This window comes from Panthera leo, chromosome A3 (assembly GCF_018350215.1).
Source record: "Panthera leo isolate Ple1 chromosome A3, P.leo_Ple1_pat1.1, whole genome shotgun sequence".
Taxonomy (NCBI): Eukaryota; Metazoa; Chordata; class Mammalia; order Carnivora; family Felidae; genus Panthera; species Panthera leo.
This window is the reverse complement of record NC_056681.1, coordinates 128,984,498-128,998,916: the sequence shown is the minus strand read 5'-3', so window position 1 is coordinate 128,998,916 and position 14,419 is coordinate 128,984,498. Positions and strand designations below refer to the sequence as shown.

The following is a 14,419-nucleotide window of genomic DNA, read 5'->3' as shown; positions in this document are numbered from 1 at the left end:
GAAAGCATTCGGTAGACCATAAGTTGTTATGCACATGGCCATTATCATGCCACATGCAGATCATATGATGCTCGCGGATGTTTGCCCTCTGTGTACTTCCTTCTTTTTTCTTAAACTTTTTTTTAAAGTTTATTTATTTTTGAGAGACAGAGCATGAGCAGGCAAAGGGCAGAGAGCGAAAGAAACAAAGAATCCCAAGCAAGATCCCAGCTCTGAGCTGTCAGAACAGAGCCCGATGTGGGGCTTGAACCCATGAACTGCGAGATCATGACCTGAGCTGAAGTCAGATGCTTAACTGACTGAGACACTCAGGCACCCCCAGTGTACTTCCTTCTAAAGCAGAGCTACCAAGAAGTGGTTCTAAGTGGACAGACAAGAAACTGGGATAAATCCTTACACATTTGGGACTGGCTCTGGGATTACCTTCCAGTGCAGGTGCTACCTTACCTGTCACTTGGGACAGGTGCCTGTCCCAAGTCTTCCCACCCATAAAGTAGACACAGACCCTCCTACCAGGGGCAATTTAGAATCTGGGGGTGCTGTAGAAGATATTCTCAAATCCTTGGTTTTCTGAAGTAAGTGGCAGAAGGAAAGTAGTTGATGCTAAATTATAGTAAAATGCACACTTCCACCTTTTAGATGCCATGGAGTTCAAATTCTGGGTTTTGTGTCTCCAAATACCAACCTTCTAGGTATGTTTATAAATACAGTATACCAGTAATAAAGCAAAAGGGAGGAATGCATTTTATTTGTTTCTCTTTGAATTGACAGTTTAAAACCTGTTTCATTGATTTTTTTTTTTAAATAGTTCAGAGATAGAAATATAACCTGGGAGATTGGTTTGTTTGTTTTTTTTCCGCCCTCAACCCTGAGTTTTTAAAGTGTAGCATTTGAAATCTCTGAGACTTATATGAAATCTGGTCTTTGTTCTATATAAATGGAAAACTTAGTGGGGAGGTGACTTTGCCCAAGGACACCAATGGCTGGCTATCAGATTGGGGCTGGGATCCAAATCTCACACCTACTATGAGTTTTTCTGGAGCAGCGATGGATCCTCAATCCCAACTGCATTATTTTTTTAAGGTTTTTTTTTTTAATGTTTATTTTTTGAGAGAGAGACAGAGCTCGAGTGGGGGAGGGGCAGAGAGAGAGGAAGACACAGAATCCGAAGCAGGCCCCAGACTCTGAGCAGTCAGCACACAGCCCAAAGCGGGGCTTGAACCCACGGACCACCAGATCATGGCCTGTGTGGAAGTCTAACCGACTGAGCCACCCAGCCGCTCCACACCTGGGAACTTTTGCAAATCCCAGCACCCCATCTACACCACATACCAAGTAGATCAGAATCTCTGGGGTGGGACCCAGACATTACCACTCCTATTGGCCACTCAGCAGACAAATTTGAGGACTATTATTCTAGAAGCCTCTTCCCATGCTTAAATGACAATATAAAATTCTGTATTAATGTAAATAATAACGGCTTGATTTATGGAGCACTTGATCTGTCCCAAGTACTGCGTCAATCACTTTCCCTGCTTTACTCCCATTAGTTCCTCACTACAGCCTTACAAAGTAAATGCTATTATTTTTCTCATTTAATAGCAGAGTAACCTGATGCCTACCCAAGTTTAACACCTTGCTCAAAGTCACGTAGCTCTAAAGTGGCAAGGTCCATAGGGACCCCAGAGCCCTTATGGACTAGACTACATCCCTAATCTGACAGAGACATAGTGAACACCAGGCCTTCTGTGGAGTAGGAGTTGATGCAGGAGTTCCCAAGGTTTGTCCAGTGACTACTGCTTAATCTGTACCTACGTCCTGACAAAAGTTCATTAGAGATCAAGACAGCTGATCTTAAGGTGTGAATCCTCTGCCAGTCACCTGAGTATCCCGAACTTATAAATGATGCCAGATATTATCCTGTAAGAGGACATGAGGTTTTGCCTGGTATCCCAAGGGGCAAGTCCCAGGAGAGCATGGGGCCACTATAAGAAACTAGACTTTACACGCAGTTTTGTTCAGGGCTTGTTCCACTCGACTCTGTTGACTACGCAGATGCCAAGACTTCAGGGTACATGTCCAACCATGTCATCTGAATCTGACTATTCACAGCAGTGACTCATGTCCAGCCTCCAGATTTCATCTGCTTGCTTCCTCCAAAGTCAAACTGAAAGAGGAGGAAACTACACAGAGTGAGAAATGGCTCGCCATCATGGTTATTTTAGGATTGCTTTTACAAACTGAAGTCCAAGGGCAAGTTCTCAGAGGTCTAGAAGTTTCCTAGAAGACTTTTAAAATTTTTGACATCATGGCCAAACATTTAAAAATTAAAAATAGCATATTCTGAATTATCAGAATGACTGCTTTATTTCCAAATCCTTTTTCACAGTTCCAGTGTGCCAGTTTGTAATTATATTTACAAATGAGTTTTCTCCAGTCAGATAGTGCCACTTTAATTGTCCCTGGCTAATGGAAAAAGAACAAAGGCAGAGTCAGTAGGCAAATGATGACTTCTGGCCGTGTGAACTCCAAACAGCATGGCTGTGAACTGCAGGCATGAAGGACCTGAATCAGCACACAAAGTGGTGAAAAACTTGACTTCAGGCCAACAGAGGAGGAAAGGCACGTCAACATGAAGGGGATGGTCCATCCACAGCCCTGGCACAATGGCATTCGGTTTCAGCAAAATTAATTACTCTTGACAATTCGAACTATTTTTGCTTTTGTAATGTATTTGGTGTTAGCTTGTTAATTTGTTTTGACTGCAGAGCAGTATGAATGAAAGCATAAGGAAGTTAGCCCTAGTTTGATGTGTATGCGTATTTAAATAATGGGAAGACAAAACAATCTAATTCCATATTGCAGGGTCTGTGAAAATATTTACCTTGAAAAGGATCCACACACACTGGAGTTCAGTTCTGACCTGAGTGGAAGCTTGGCTCCTACGGTTCTAGGTGGTTCCCCAGAGGTATCCTGGACTGTCGGATCAACTCCCCATGGCATGCAATACCTCACACAATTTCATCGTGCACTTAAGAGATTTAACTTGTTAATCTAATTTTTTTTCTATTCTTAGACTTGTATGAATATTCTAATCAAATTAGAAAGTGAGGAAACAAAAAAAAAGGATGTGTTTTGAATAAACTGAATTTCCATTTGGTTTTATTAACATTGCCATAGAGATTATCAAGTCCGTCTCGAAATGTAACGATAACATCAATTGTTTCTATTCTGGTGACAGAAAGAGGCAATGGTCCATTATGTACACGAAACAGTAGGCCGTGCCGCTTAATTGGGAACCTTCCCACGGCAGGAATGATCTCGCTCCTCTATGAATTCCTCACACCCAAACAGGTCCTAACACATGACAGGTGAGTGCTTGCTGAGTTCCTTGCCATGCCTTGCTGGGCTTGCCGCCTTCCAGGACTCAGCTGGAATGTTCCCACGAGCTCAGCCCTGCCCCTAAGAGTAGGGTCCTGTGGAGCAACCCGAAGACAGAAATCCTACAGCTCGGCATCAGGTCAGCCTCGTCGCACATCCCATTCTCTGCTCCCAGTAGCCTGTCTCCCTGATTTGGCGCCTCCAGCTCAAGGAAAGGGGCCCTTGAAACTGATCTTTCTGGTTCTCCCAGAGATTGTGTTCTGCCCCTGGATGTAACCACCCTGGAGCTCTCCCCTGCCACGTCTTCTGGATACCAGTCACCCGCTTGCCTCCACCTCTGCCTATTCTGCTGCCTGATTATGCCATCACTCCTGGAGGAGGTGATAGGTGTGGCGACAGAGTCTGTGAGACTGTGGGCTGAGCAGGCATGCAGCACTGTTTAAGTATGGAGATAGCTGATGGGCTGCTTTATACCCGTGTGGCCCTGCCTGACTTATTCACGACTCTACGGCTCAGCATTCTCATCTATAAAATGGGTACAAAATATAATTTATAAGAGAGTTGTGAGGAACAAATGAAATTAATTTGTGTGAAGCATTTGGAACAACGCCTAACTCACTGCAAGCACTCCAAAATGCTGTTTTCTCTCATTCGTTTTTTGTTTGGGTGTTGGTTTTTTTAGGTCTCTCAAACCCCCACATATATGCCAAATACCCCTGCTGGGCTCTCCAGCCACTTAATTGTGGTTTTCTGCCCAACACTCTCCTATCTCCTTTGGTTAACCCCTACGTGCCTCGCTAGCAGAGGGCCCCCATAGCATCAATTACATCATTAAACAACATCTAACTATTATTTCATAGTCTTTCATCGCTTCAGGGCCAATCATACGAACAAACTTCATTCAGACACTTTACCTGTCGAGGTGCAAAAGCTAGGGCTTCCCTACAATAGGATGCACCCTTCCTGGTATCGCAGACCCAAATCCATGGCACCCCAAGTGCACACAGCCCCTCACTGTCCTGCAAGCAACCTTCCAGGGGTGGGGATATAGTGACAGACTCTACACAACCTTATTATGAGACATAGACACCGAGTAGGAGATCAGACAGGTGAAGGTTTAGAGCAAAACACAGGAGTAGCACGAGACATCCAAGAAAGCCACTAATGGCATGAGAACAGGAGGGGCTCACCTTTGTCATTGTTGAAAGCTTTTCAGTTTGCAAAGCACTACATTCTCTCATTTTATCCTCACAGAAAACACAATGACATGACAGAATGTGTTTGAATGACTAGGACAGTGCTTGCTACATTTTCACCAGATGTCAACCCTTTAAAGTAGCTTATATGCCCACAAAATGAGGTTCAAGAACAGCACAAAAAAAAAAATGGCCGTAACTTTAGCACTTTTGAGGTTAGACCATTATGCCCTTGCTGATGGCTTAAATACCCCTTAACCTTCCCCACTGGTGATTTTTGAGACTCCAGTTCCTGCTTTTCTGATTCTTTCAAGTCTGCAGTCTGCAGCTGGGAACTTTCCCAGACTGGACACTGGCTTTCTGAGAACTCCATTTCTATCAAACCCCTTTGACTTATATCAAACTGTTGCGATTTGAGATACTTCTCTTGCTCTCTACAATGTCAATTTTGTTTACACCTGTGGTGTCTGGTCCCCAAAGGTCACCACCCCCTAATGTTCACACCCTGTGTAAATACCTCCCCTGAGTGGTAGGGACCTCTGATTTGCTTCTAAGCCAACATAATATGTGGAAAAGATGAGGGCATTTTGAAGATGTAATAAAAGTCCTAAGTGGGTTAATTTTGAATTAATCAACAGGCTGGTGCAGCTTGACTTAGGTGAAATCTCTTAAAAGGAAAAAGAGGGCTGGGCCCTTTTTGAGGTGAGAGCCTAGCCTTGCAGGCTTAATGATGTGAGTGGCCATGTTGAGAAAGCTCACACGGCAAGGAACCATGGATGGACCCTAAGATCAAACATGGCTGCCTCCATTCTGTAAGAAGCTTAGGCCTTCCCTCTAGAGCCACTAGGAAATTAATTCTGCCAATAACCTGAATACTTGTAAAATGATTCTTCTCCAGTTGAGCCTTCAGATGAGAACATAGCCTGGCTGACACTTTAACTGAAACCTTGTGAGAACCTGAGCCGAGGATCAGCTATGCTGTGCCTGGCCTCCTGACCCACAGAAACTGCCACAGCCCTATCAACCGATGAACCAATCACACATGTGTAGAAAAACTACAAAATTACACAAAATTGAAACAACCAGGGTGATGAGCCTGGGGGGTGGGCGGGGTAGGCAGGAAATGTAGTAAAAAAAAAAAATCCAAACCAAATGCAGACTGGCCAGTTCAATAAAATCATATTGAATTTAACTTGAAGTTTGGAACACTTGCTATTTTTTTTAGTCTCCAAATTCCTTCCCAAAATACATGATTATGAGTAGCCTTATTAAAGAAACAAGTTGAAGCAGCCCTATATTGACAGGCAAACATTATTCACACCTAATGGGATCCCAATGGGCATGAGAGAATCCAACGGAATGCACAAAAATACAAAGGATATACGGGTGCATCCCTGTGGTGGTTATCAAAAGAGCCAAGTAGCTCGATGGTCCCAAGTGGAGTCAAGAAGGAGAATGTTTGTGGAAAGGCAGGCACAATGGGGAAATATCACTGAAAGAATAAATACACACATCACAATACCTACAGAGCCCCTTTTCGTTATTTTTCAAAGATTTCTCATGTCATAGGAAAGGGGCCTGAAATTAAGCAGATGTACGCTCTTTTAATAAACAGCACATTAGAAATTCTGAGTTTGGGGTTTATTAATTGTGTTAAGTTTGGGATTAAAAACTTTAAGACAAACTTACTTTAGGAATCCCCATCACTGGCCACTCTGACGCTCTTCTTTGCACCTCTAGGATAGACAGTGGGAGTGGCAACAACAGAAGCCAAACGCTGGTCAGTAGGCATCCATCCACAGAAGAGCTCTGTGTATGCCATTGCCCACAGATGCAGAATTCAGTGCTGGAAGGAATCTTGTGTTCTTTACTGTGACTTTTCGTATGGGACTAGAAAATCTACTTCAGACTCTTCAAAAGTGGTCTATTCTATTGTGGATCTCATTTTTTAGAATGTTCATCTCTCTTATTTGTTTAATCATGCTCATTCTATACTTACCTTCTGGAAAGATTTTGGACTATTATTACCAACTTCCAGCAGCCCTTCTGAGGTGCAGATCATTGTCATTGTCTCTATTTTCTTTTCCTCTTAGGAGCTCACAGCAGTGAAAAGCAGAGAGGAAAACCTTTGGCCGACATCAGAACCCTGTAATTAGGCTAATTGTTCTCATATTTCTCCCTCTTCTTCATTCCTAAGACTGATCCTGATGACCAATATCTTTTTTTTGTTTAATGTTTATTTGTTTCTGAGAGGAAGGTAGGGGCAGAGAAAGAGAGAGACACACACAGAATTCGAAGCAGGCTCCAGGCTCTGAGCTGTCAGCACAGAGCCTGATGCGGGGGCTTAAACCCATGGACTGAGATCATGACCTGAGCCAAAGCTGGTTTCCCAACTGACTGAGCCACCCAAGCGCCTCTGATGACCAGTATCTTAAAGCTGCTCCTGGCAGATCACTCAACTCAGGGTAACTCATGACCAAGTCCACTGACACTCAAACCACTCTCTAAAGAGAAGAAGGAGGGCATGGGCAAGGTTTCTATTCAGAAATCTAAAGAGAAGCTCTACTTCTGTGTTTTTACGTATGGAGCCTCTACGCAAAGTTTCATTTGAAGAAAACATCTTGTTAAAAAAAATTTCTGGAGAACTGCCAACCTAACCCATTTATAATTTCTTTATTCTTCTTAAGTTTTATCTCACCTCTTTGCAAACTTGACTCAGAACTTTAAAGCCAGAAAATTTGCATACCTGATTGGAACGCTAAGATGATATGGTACAGACGCAGTATAAAGGAGTCATGCATAAAATTAAATGAGCAGAAAATCTTAAAATTAAAACAAGGAGCAGAGGTTAAAAAAAATAAAAGGTGTCAGTCTGAATATAAAGCACTTCTTGACAGAATTCCATTCACTGAAGAGAAACACATCTGATATTTTACTGCCTATGATTTCATTTACAATGTTCCTTTAAAAAAAAATTTGTATGTATTTATTTTGAGAGAAAGAGACCAGGGAAGAGGCAGAGACAGAAAGAGAGAGAGAGAGAGTGAGAGAGAATCCCAAGCAGGCTCCACACTCAGTGCAAAGTCCAACGCAGGGCATGATATCATGACCGTGAGATCATGGCCTGAGCTGAAATCAAAGTAGGATCCTTGACTGAATGAGCCACCCAGACACCTCCATTTATAATATTCTTGAAAAAGCAAAAAAAAAACAAAAAACAAAAAAATCAGTAACAGAAAAATCAGTGGAAACCCAAGGGAATTTGTTGGAGTAATGGAACTCTTCTATATTTGATTATGTAGTAGATACTTGATAACATGTATCTGTCAAAACGTACAGACATTTAAGCTTCAAAAAAGGTGAATTTTACTGCATGTAAATTATATCTGTCAGATGACACTGGTTTATAGGAAATATGTAATATTGATTTCATCAAAATTAAACTTTTTTTGCTGCAAATGAAACCGTCCAGAAAGTGAAGACACACCCACAGAGCAAAAAAAATATTTGCAAATAATCTGATAATGGACTGTATCCTGAATACATAAAGACCACTGACAACTCAGCAAGATAAAAAAACAATAAATGAAGAAAGTACATGACTAGATATTTCTGCAAAGATACACAAATGGCTGATATGAACATAAAAAGATACTAGATAATTCTGCAAAGGTACACAAATGGTTGATATGAACATAAAAAGATAATCACCATCATTAGACATTAGAGAAATCCATGACAAACCAATGAGATAGCACTTTGTACCCACTAGCATGTCTATATTAAGAAAAGAGAGAGAAAATAACGTGTTTTCAGGAGGATGTGGAGAAACTGTAACCTTCATACATTGCTGGTAGGAACATAAAATGTGTAACCAGTACTAGAAAACCAGTTTCGCGATTCTCCAAATTTAAACACCGAGTTTCCATGTGATTCACCAGTCCCCCTCCTGGTTACATGTTCAAGAGAAATAGAAATATATTTATACATAAAAGATAGTACATGATTTTTTTCCTAATTTTTTATCGAGGCAAAATATACATAATATAAATTTACCATCTTAACCATTTTTTGAAGTTTACTTATTTGGCGAGAGAGTGCACATGGGTGGGGGAGGGGCAGAGAGATAATCCCAAGCAGGATCTGAGAACTGTGAGATCATGACCTGAGCTGAAATCAAGAGTCAGACTCTTAACTGACTGAACCACCCAGACTCCCCCATCGTAACCATTTTTAAGTGCACTGTTCCAGGGTATAAAATACATTCATCAAGTTGTATGATCATCACCACCATCCATCTCCAGAACTCTTTTTAATCTTATACAATTGAAACACTATGCCTATTAAAAAATACCATTTTCCCCCTCTCCCTAATCCCTGGAAAGCACCATTTTACTTTGTCTCTAGGATTTTGACTATTCTAAGTATCTCATATAAGTGGGATCATACAGTTTTTGTCTTTTTGTGACTGACTTTTTGCACTTAGCACAAGGTCCTAAAGGTTTATTCGTGTCGTAGTGTATGTCAGAATTTCTTTCCTTTTTAAGACTAAATATTCCATTTCACATATATACCACATTTGGCTTATCCACTCATCCCTCGATGGGCACTTGGGTCGCTTCTACATTTTGTTTCTGGTGCATAATGTTACCATAAACATGGATGTACAAATATCTCTTTAGGACTCTCCTCTTAATTCTTTGGGGTATATATACAGAAACGGAACGGCGGGATCATGTACGTGAATGGCTACAGCAGTGTTATGTACATAAGCCAAAAGTGGAGACAATCCAAATGTCCATCAACTGATAAAGGGATAAAATATGGTATATCTATACAATGGAATATTACTCCACAATGAAAAAGAATGAATTAGTGATACAGGCTACAACATGGGTAAGCCTTGAAAACGTTATGCTAAGTTAAAGGAGTCAGGCCCAGAAGATCACAGATTGTAGGATTCTACTGATCTAAAATATTCATAGTTGGCAAATTCACAGAGACAGAAAGCAAGTTAATGCTTGCCAGGGACTGGGGTGCAAGAGGTAATAAGGAGTGAATGCTAACAGGTACTAAGTTTCTTCTTGGAGTGATGGAAATGTGCTCAAATTAGCTTGTGGTGGTGATAGCACCAATCTGTGAATCTGCTAAAATCTATTCAATTGCACCCTTTAAATGGTGAGTTGCAAGGTATGTGAATTAGGTATCAATAAGACTGTTAAAATAATTATACCTCAAATTTGACTCAAAAGAGAAATAAAATTTTAAAATTTCACAGTCCAAAGAGGACAAAACACAGAAGCAGAAAGTCTCTCTCAAAAAGGAATATGTTTAATGACCAATAACCATATAAAAGGATGCTCGGTTTGTTGATTCTCAAACAAATGCAAATAAAACAAAAAGGAGATAAATTTTCCCCAATAAGATTCACAAAAATTAAGGACTGGCAATACCCAGTGATGGTACAGTTGTAATTAAACAGCCTTTCCAACCTCAAGACGTACAAAGGCTCAGCTAAAACAAATTTTCTAGAAGTAACTTCTGCAATTTGCATCAAGCTGTGTGATATGCATAACTTTTATCTAACTTTAAGGGTGTGGCAGCACAAGATTTATAAACAAACATTCAAAACTGTTCCTGCAGTGTATGACACGGAAGAGGCCTGCCCTCCATCCTGGAGAGGCCCTGCTGAGTCAGGCATCAACTGCTGGTTCCAGGCTGTAGGAAGGTCTGAGGGGTGCTGGGAGAGACCTCAGCCAGGGAGCTGAGACCTGAGGCACGTAGTGGTCCTTACTGAGTAGTACAAACTGGTTGGCTGTGTGTAATCTGATAACAGATTTTCTGTATTTCAACAATTAGTCTGGACTACTGTGAATATGGACTGAAATCTGGCCCTATAAAAATACCAGTGTTGAAAATGCCTGCCGTAGACACTATCCCAATGTGTTCACAATGGCAGAAGAACAAGTGTCCAACTTTAGGGCACTAGTTAAGAAAATGAGGTACATCCATAAAATATGATGGTCTCTGGCCATAACCTATGATTTGAAAATATATACTTATTAAAGATGCAAAAGTATCTATAATATAATACTGAGTGAAAAAATTATTTAACATGGAGAAGAATAAAAGCATAAAAATTTAAAAAGACTCATGCACATATGCCTAAATATGTGCATAAATAAAGAAATATCACCTAGGAGGCTCTGGGGTTGCCTCTTCCGTGAAGTCTTTGCTAATTCAGACCAAATTCTTGCCTTAACACAGCTGACATCCCAGTGTCGTATAAGGGGGAGAGAGAAGGGTGAGTTTTGTGGCAAGGGTAAGCAACAATAAAATGATAAATTCAGAAAAGGAAAAGCTCTATGAATACAACTTACAAAGTCAGATATAAAGGGGGGGGGGACTATTTAGCAAGAATGGTCAGGGTGGAACTCTCTGAGGGGTGACATTGAAACAGAGGTCACCATGATAAAAAGGGCCAGATATGTAAAAATAGGGAACAAAGATTTCATACAGGGAGAACAAGAACTACACAAAGTTCCAGAGATGAAGATGTGGTTGGTATGTTCAAGCCATAGAATGATGGCGACAAAAGCGGGGGCGGGCTGAGCCAGGGAGAACTGGTAGGAGCAGAGATCAAACCACACACATCCATGGATGTCTTGTAAGGTATGGCACAGAAATTTGACTTTTTATTTATTTATTTTTTTTGAGATGGGAATCCATTGCAGAGAAAGAAATATCAAATTTGCTTTACTATAGATTACTAGGCTGCCGCTTAGTGAATGTGCTGTAGGGAGAGGGTGGGAAGAAGAAGGAGGACAGCAGGTGCCATTGTTACAGTAGCACAAGTGACAGATGCTGGCGTGCATGGCACCAGCAGCTGTAGACACAATAAGGCGGTATGAATAAGGTTAGGGAACATTCTAGAAATAGTTCTCCTGGGATCGCTAGTGGAGGGAATGTGGGGGTGCAGGACAGAGGAGAGTCAAGGCTTTCTGGAATGGCTTTGACTGGAACTGAGTGAATGATGATACCACTGATGAGGGGAAGAGCGGATCAGGGTATTTGGGGGAATTCACGAGTTCTTTCCTGGAAACCAACTTTGGGATTCCATGTAATTATTCAGGTGAAGATGTTGAATGAAGACTGTTTGATATTTGTGCCCAGAGCTCACAGGGGACGGGTCAGAATTGGTCATCTCAATTTGAATGTCTTCAGTGGGGAGGCAGTGGGGAGGCAGTAGCCAGGAGACTGGCTAAGATCACTTAAAGAACGTGGATGGAAAAGAGAAGACAAATAAAAGATTGAATTCTGGAGCCCTCTAAAGTTGGGAAGAGAAGAATAGAAAACAGAGACTGGGAGACCTTTTTTTTTTTTTTTAATTAAAATGTTTTATTTAGTTTTGAGAGAGAGAGAGAGAGAGAGAGAGAGAGAGAGAATGAGCAGGGGGAGGGTTAGAAAGAGAGGGAGACAGAGGATCCTCTGAGGCAGACTCCGTGCTGACAGCAGACAGCCCAATGCGGGGCTCGAACCCATGAACCATGAGATCATGACCTGAGCCAAAGTCAGATGCTTAACCAACTGAACCACCAAGTGCCCTTGGGAGACCTTTTCTGTAGAAGGCCAGGCAATAGACATTTTCACCTCTGAAGGCCACACCACATCTCACCTGCAGCTACTCATGAAAGCAGCCACAGGCAGAATACAAACAGGTGGGTGTGGCTGTGTTCCAAGAAAACTTTATTTACAAAAGGAGGCAGCAAGCATACTTTGGCCAGCAGCTGTGATGTGCCACCCTGGAACAGAGAGACATGGAGGAATCTTGAAGGTGGTTGACAAGAGCAAACAGACTGTGGTACCAGAGAAACCTGGAGAAGGTGCGTTAAGATGGAAAGGACAGTAGATCATGTCTGAGTAAAAAGATGCCTGAGCATAAAGCTGTCCAACTGTACAGGTCCATGTGGTTTGCTGAATGCAGGGTGTTTTTCTCCAATATCCTGGGGATACAGCTCCTTCCTCCTCCAGTGTCCTGCACCAAAAATCTTATAACAAATCCCCCCTCCATCCTGTAGGTCTCCAATAATACCTGAACCCAGAAGCCTTCTGTGGTAAACAGAGTTAGAGACCCCCAAGGGCCCTTATATGGACCCCCATAAGGTTATGCTAGCCTACATACCCTGTAAATATGTGACCTGCTTCAGATACGCAGATATGACTGTATTAGGATATTGTGATAGGGAGATAATTATCCTGAATTACCCGGATGGGCCTTAGGTACTCACAAGGGGCCCGTCATAGGCTGAATTTTGTCCCTCAGAATTCCTATGTTAAAATCCTAACCCCAAGTATCTCAGAAAAGGACCTTACTCGGAAATAGGGTGATTGCAGATGTAATCAGTTAAGAGGAGGTGATACTGAAGTATGGTGGCCCCCCTAATCCAGTATGACCTGTGCCCTTATGAAAAAGGGGACATTTGGACAGGAGCAAGCATGCGCAGGGATACTGCCATGTGAGATGAAGGTCAGAGGTCATGGGAGAGGTCTGAGTGATGCTTCTAGAAGCCAAGGAACACTGAAGATTGCCACCAAAACAACCAGATGCTGGGCAAGATGTCAGGAACAGCCCTCACAAGGAACCAGTCCTGCCAATTCCATGACCTAGGCCTTCTAGGCTCTAGAACTGTGAAAATAAACAAATAAATGTCAGCTGTTTAAGCCACCCAATTTGTGGCTTCATACTTTATTACTGCAGCCCTGGAAAAATTAATACACGTTCTTGGAAGTGAACGAGGGAGGCAGGAGAAGACTGAAGATGGACAAAGAGGCCACGAGTCAAGGAACAGGGACAGTCTTTCGAAGTTGGAAAAGACAAAGGAAAACGCCCGGAGCCTCGAGAGGAACACACCCCTGCTGACACCTTGATTTTGGCCCAGGGAGACTCGCGCTGGACTTCTGACCTACGCACTTTCACGGTAATATATTTGTGTGGTTTTAAGTCACTAAGACAGTGGTGATTGGTCACAGCAGGCACAGAAAATGAACATACCTCACGAGCTTCAAATCCCTCAGATGCACTCAGGCACAGGGTAATTCTTGTTCCGTGGGCTGGACGAGGAACCCCGGAAAGCCAAGTGCCGGGTTTTACTCCTATACTGGTCTGTAACGCGCTGCGCGTGCTCAGTAAATAAACGCGGTTAATGCGGTCTGTAACTCACTGCGCATGCTCAGTAAATAAATGCTGGTTAATGTACGTTAAATGACGACTTCTCTCGCCATCGCTCTTCATCGCTTCTTCTACCTGCCTGTGAGCGTACTTGAGGTTTAATTTTCTGGCCTTGAAGCTCGTTTTCTTTACATCCTTTCATCAATTTTATGACATTTTATTGGACTACTCTAAACTGTCCTGAGCTCTTCTGAAATTCAAGAACAAAAACAAAGGATGACTTTGAAGACCCAGCAAGAAACAGGACCCATTAGGAAAGGGTCTTTAGCAGAAGGTTGTAATGTGAAATCACTTGAGCTAATTTGCTGCAAATCACTGCTAAATCTATTGCAGTGGGCAGATCTGAACGGGCAATTTCACAGGAGGAGATGAGCTGACCTGATCCTCACTCATCTGCAAATCCATTTAGTCTTATAGGTGAAATAATAAATTTCGTTATGGTTTATTGAAAACACCTTCTTGATGATTATAGATATGTGTGTGAAATCATTGATTTTGTTTTAATCTTGGAAGTGCATATCTAGCTATATATGTCCTTATGCTAAATAGTCAAAAGTATGAATGAGAGTCTACCAAACACTGAGTTAATTATGAATTCTCCAGGATGTCCTTG

The 14,419-nt window shown here is 41.9% G+C and overlaps 1 long non-coding RNA gene across 1 annotated transcript in view; it reads right to left on the bottom strand.

Moving 5' to 3' along the window:
- The window catches only part of LOC122216607, a 153,000-nt gene extending 139,213 nt beyond the window's left edge, over nt 1–13,787 (bottom strand). Inside the window, exon 1 of the long non-coding RNA XR_006200990.1 lies at nt 13,630–13,787. This is a non-coding gene — a long non-coding RNA (uncharacterized LOC122216607). The remainder of the gene's footprint in view (nt 1–13,629) is intronic.
- Nucleotides 13,788–14,419: the final 632 nt, after the last annotated feature.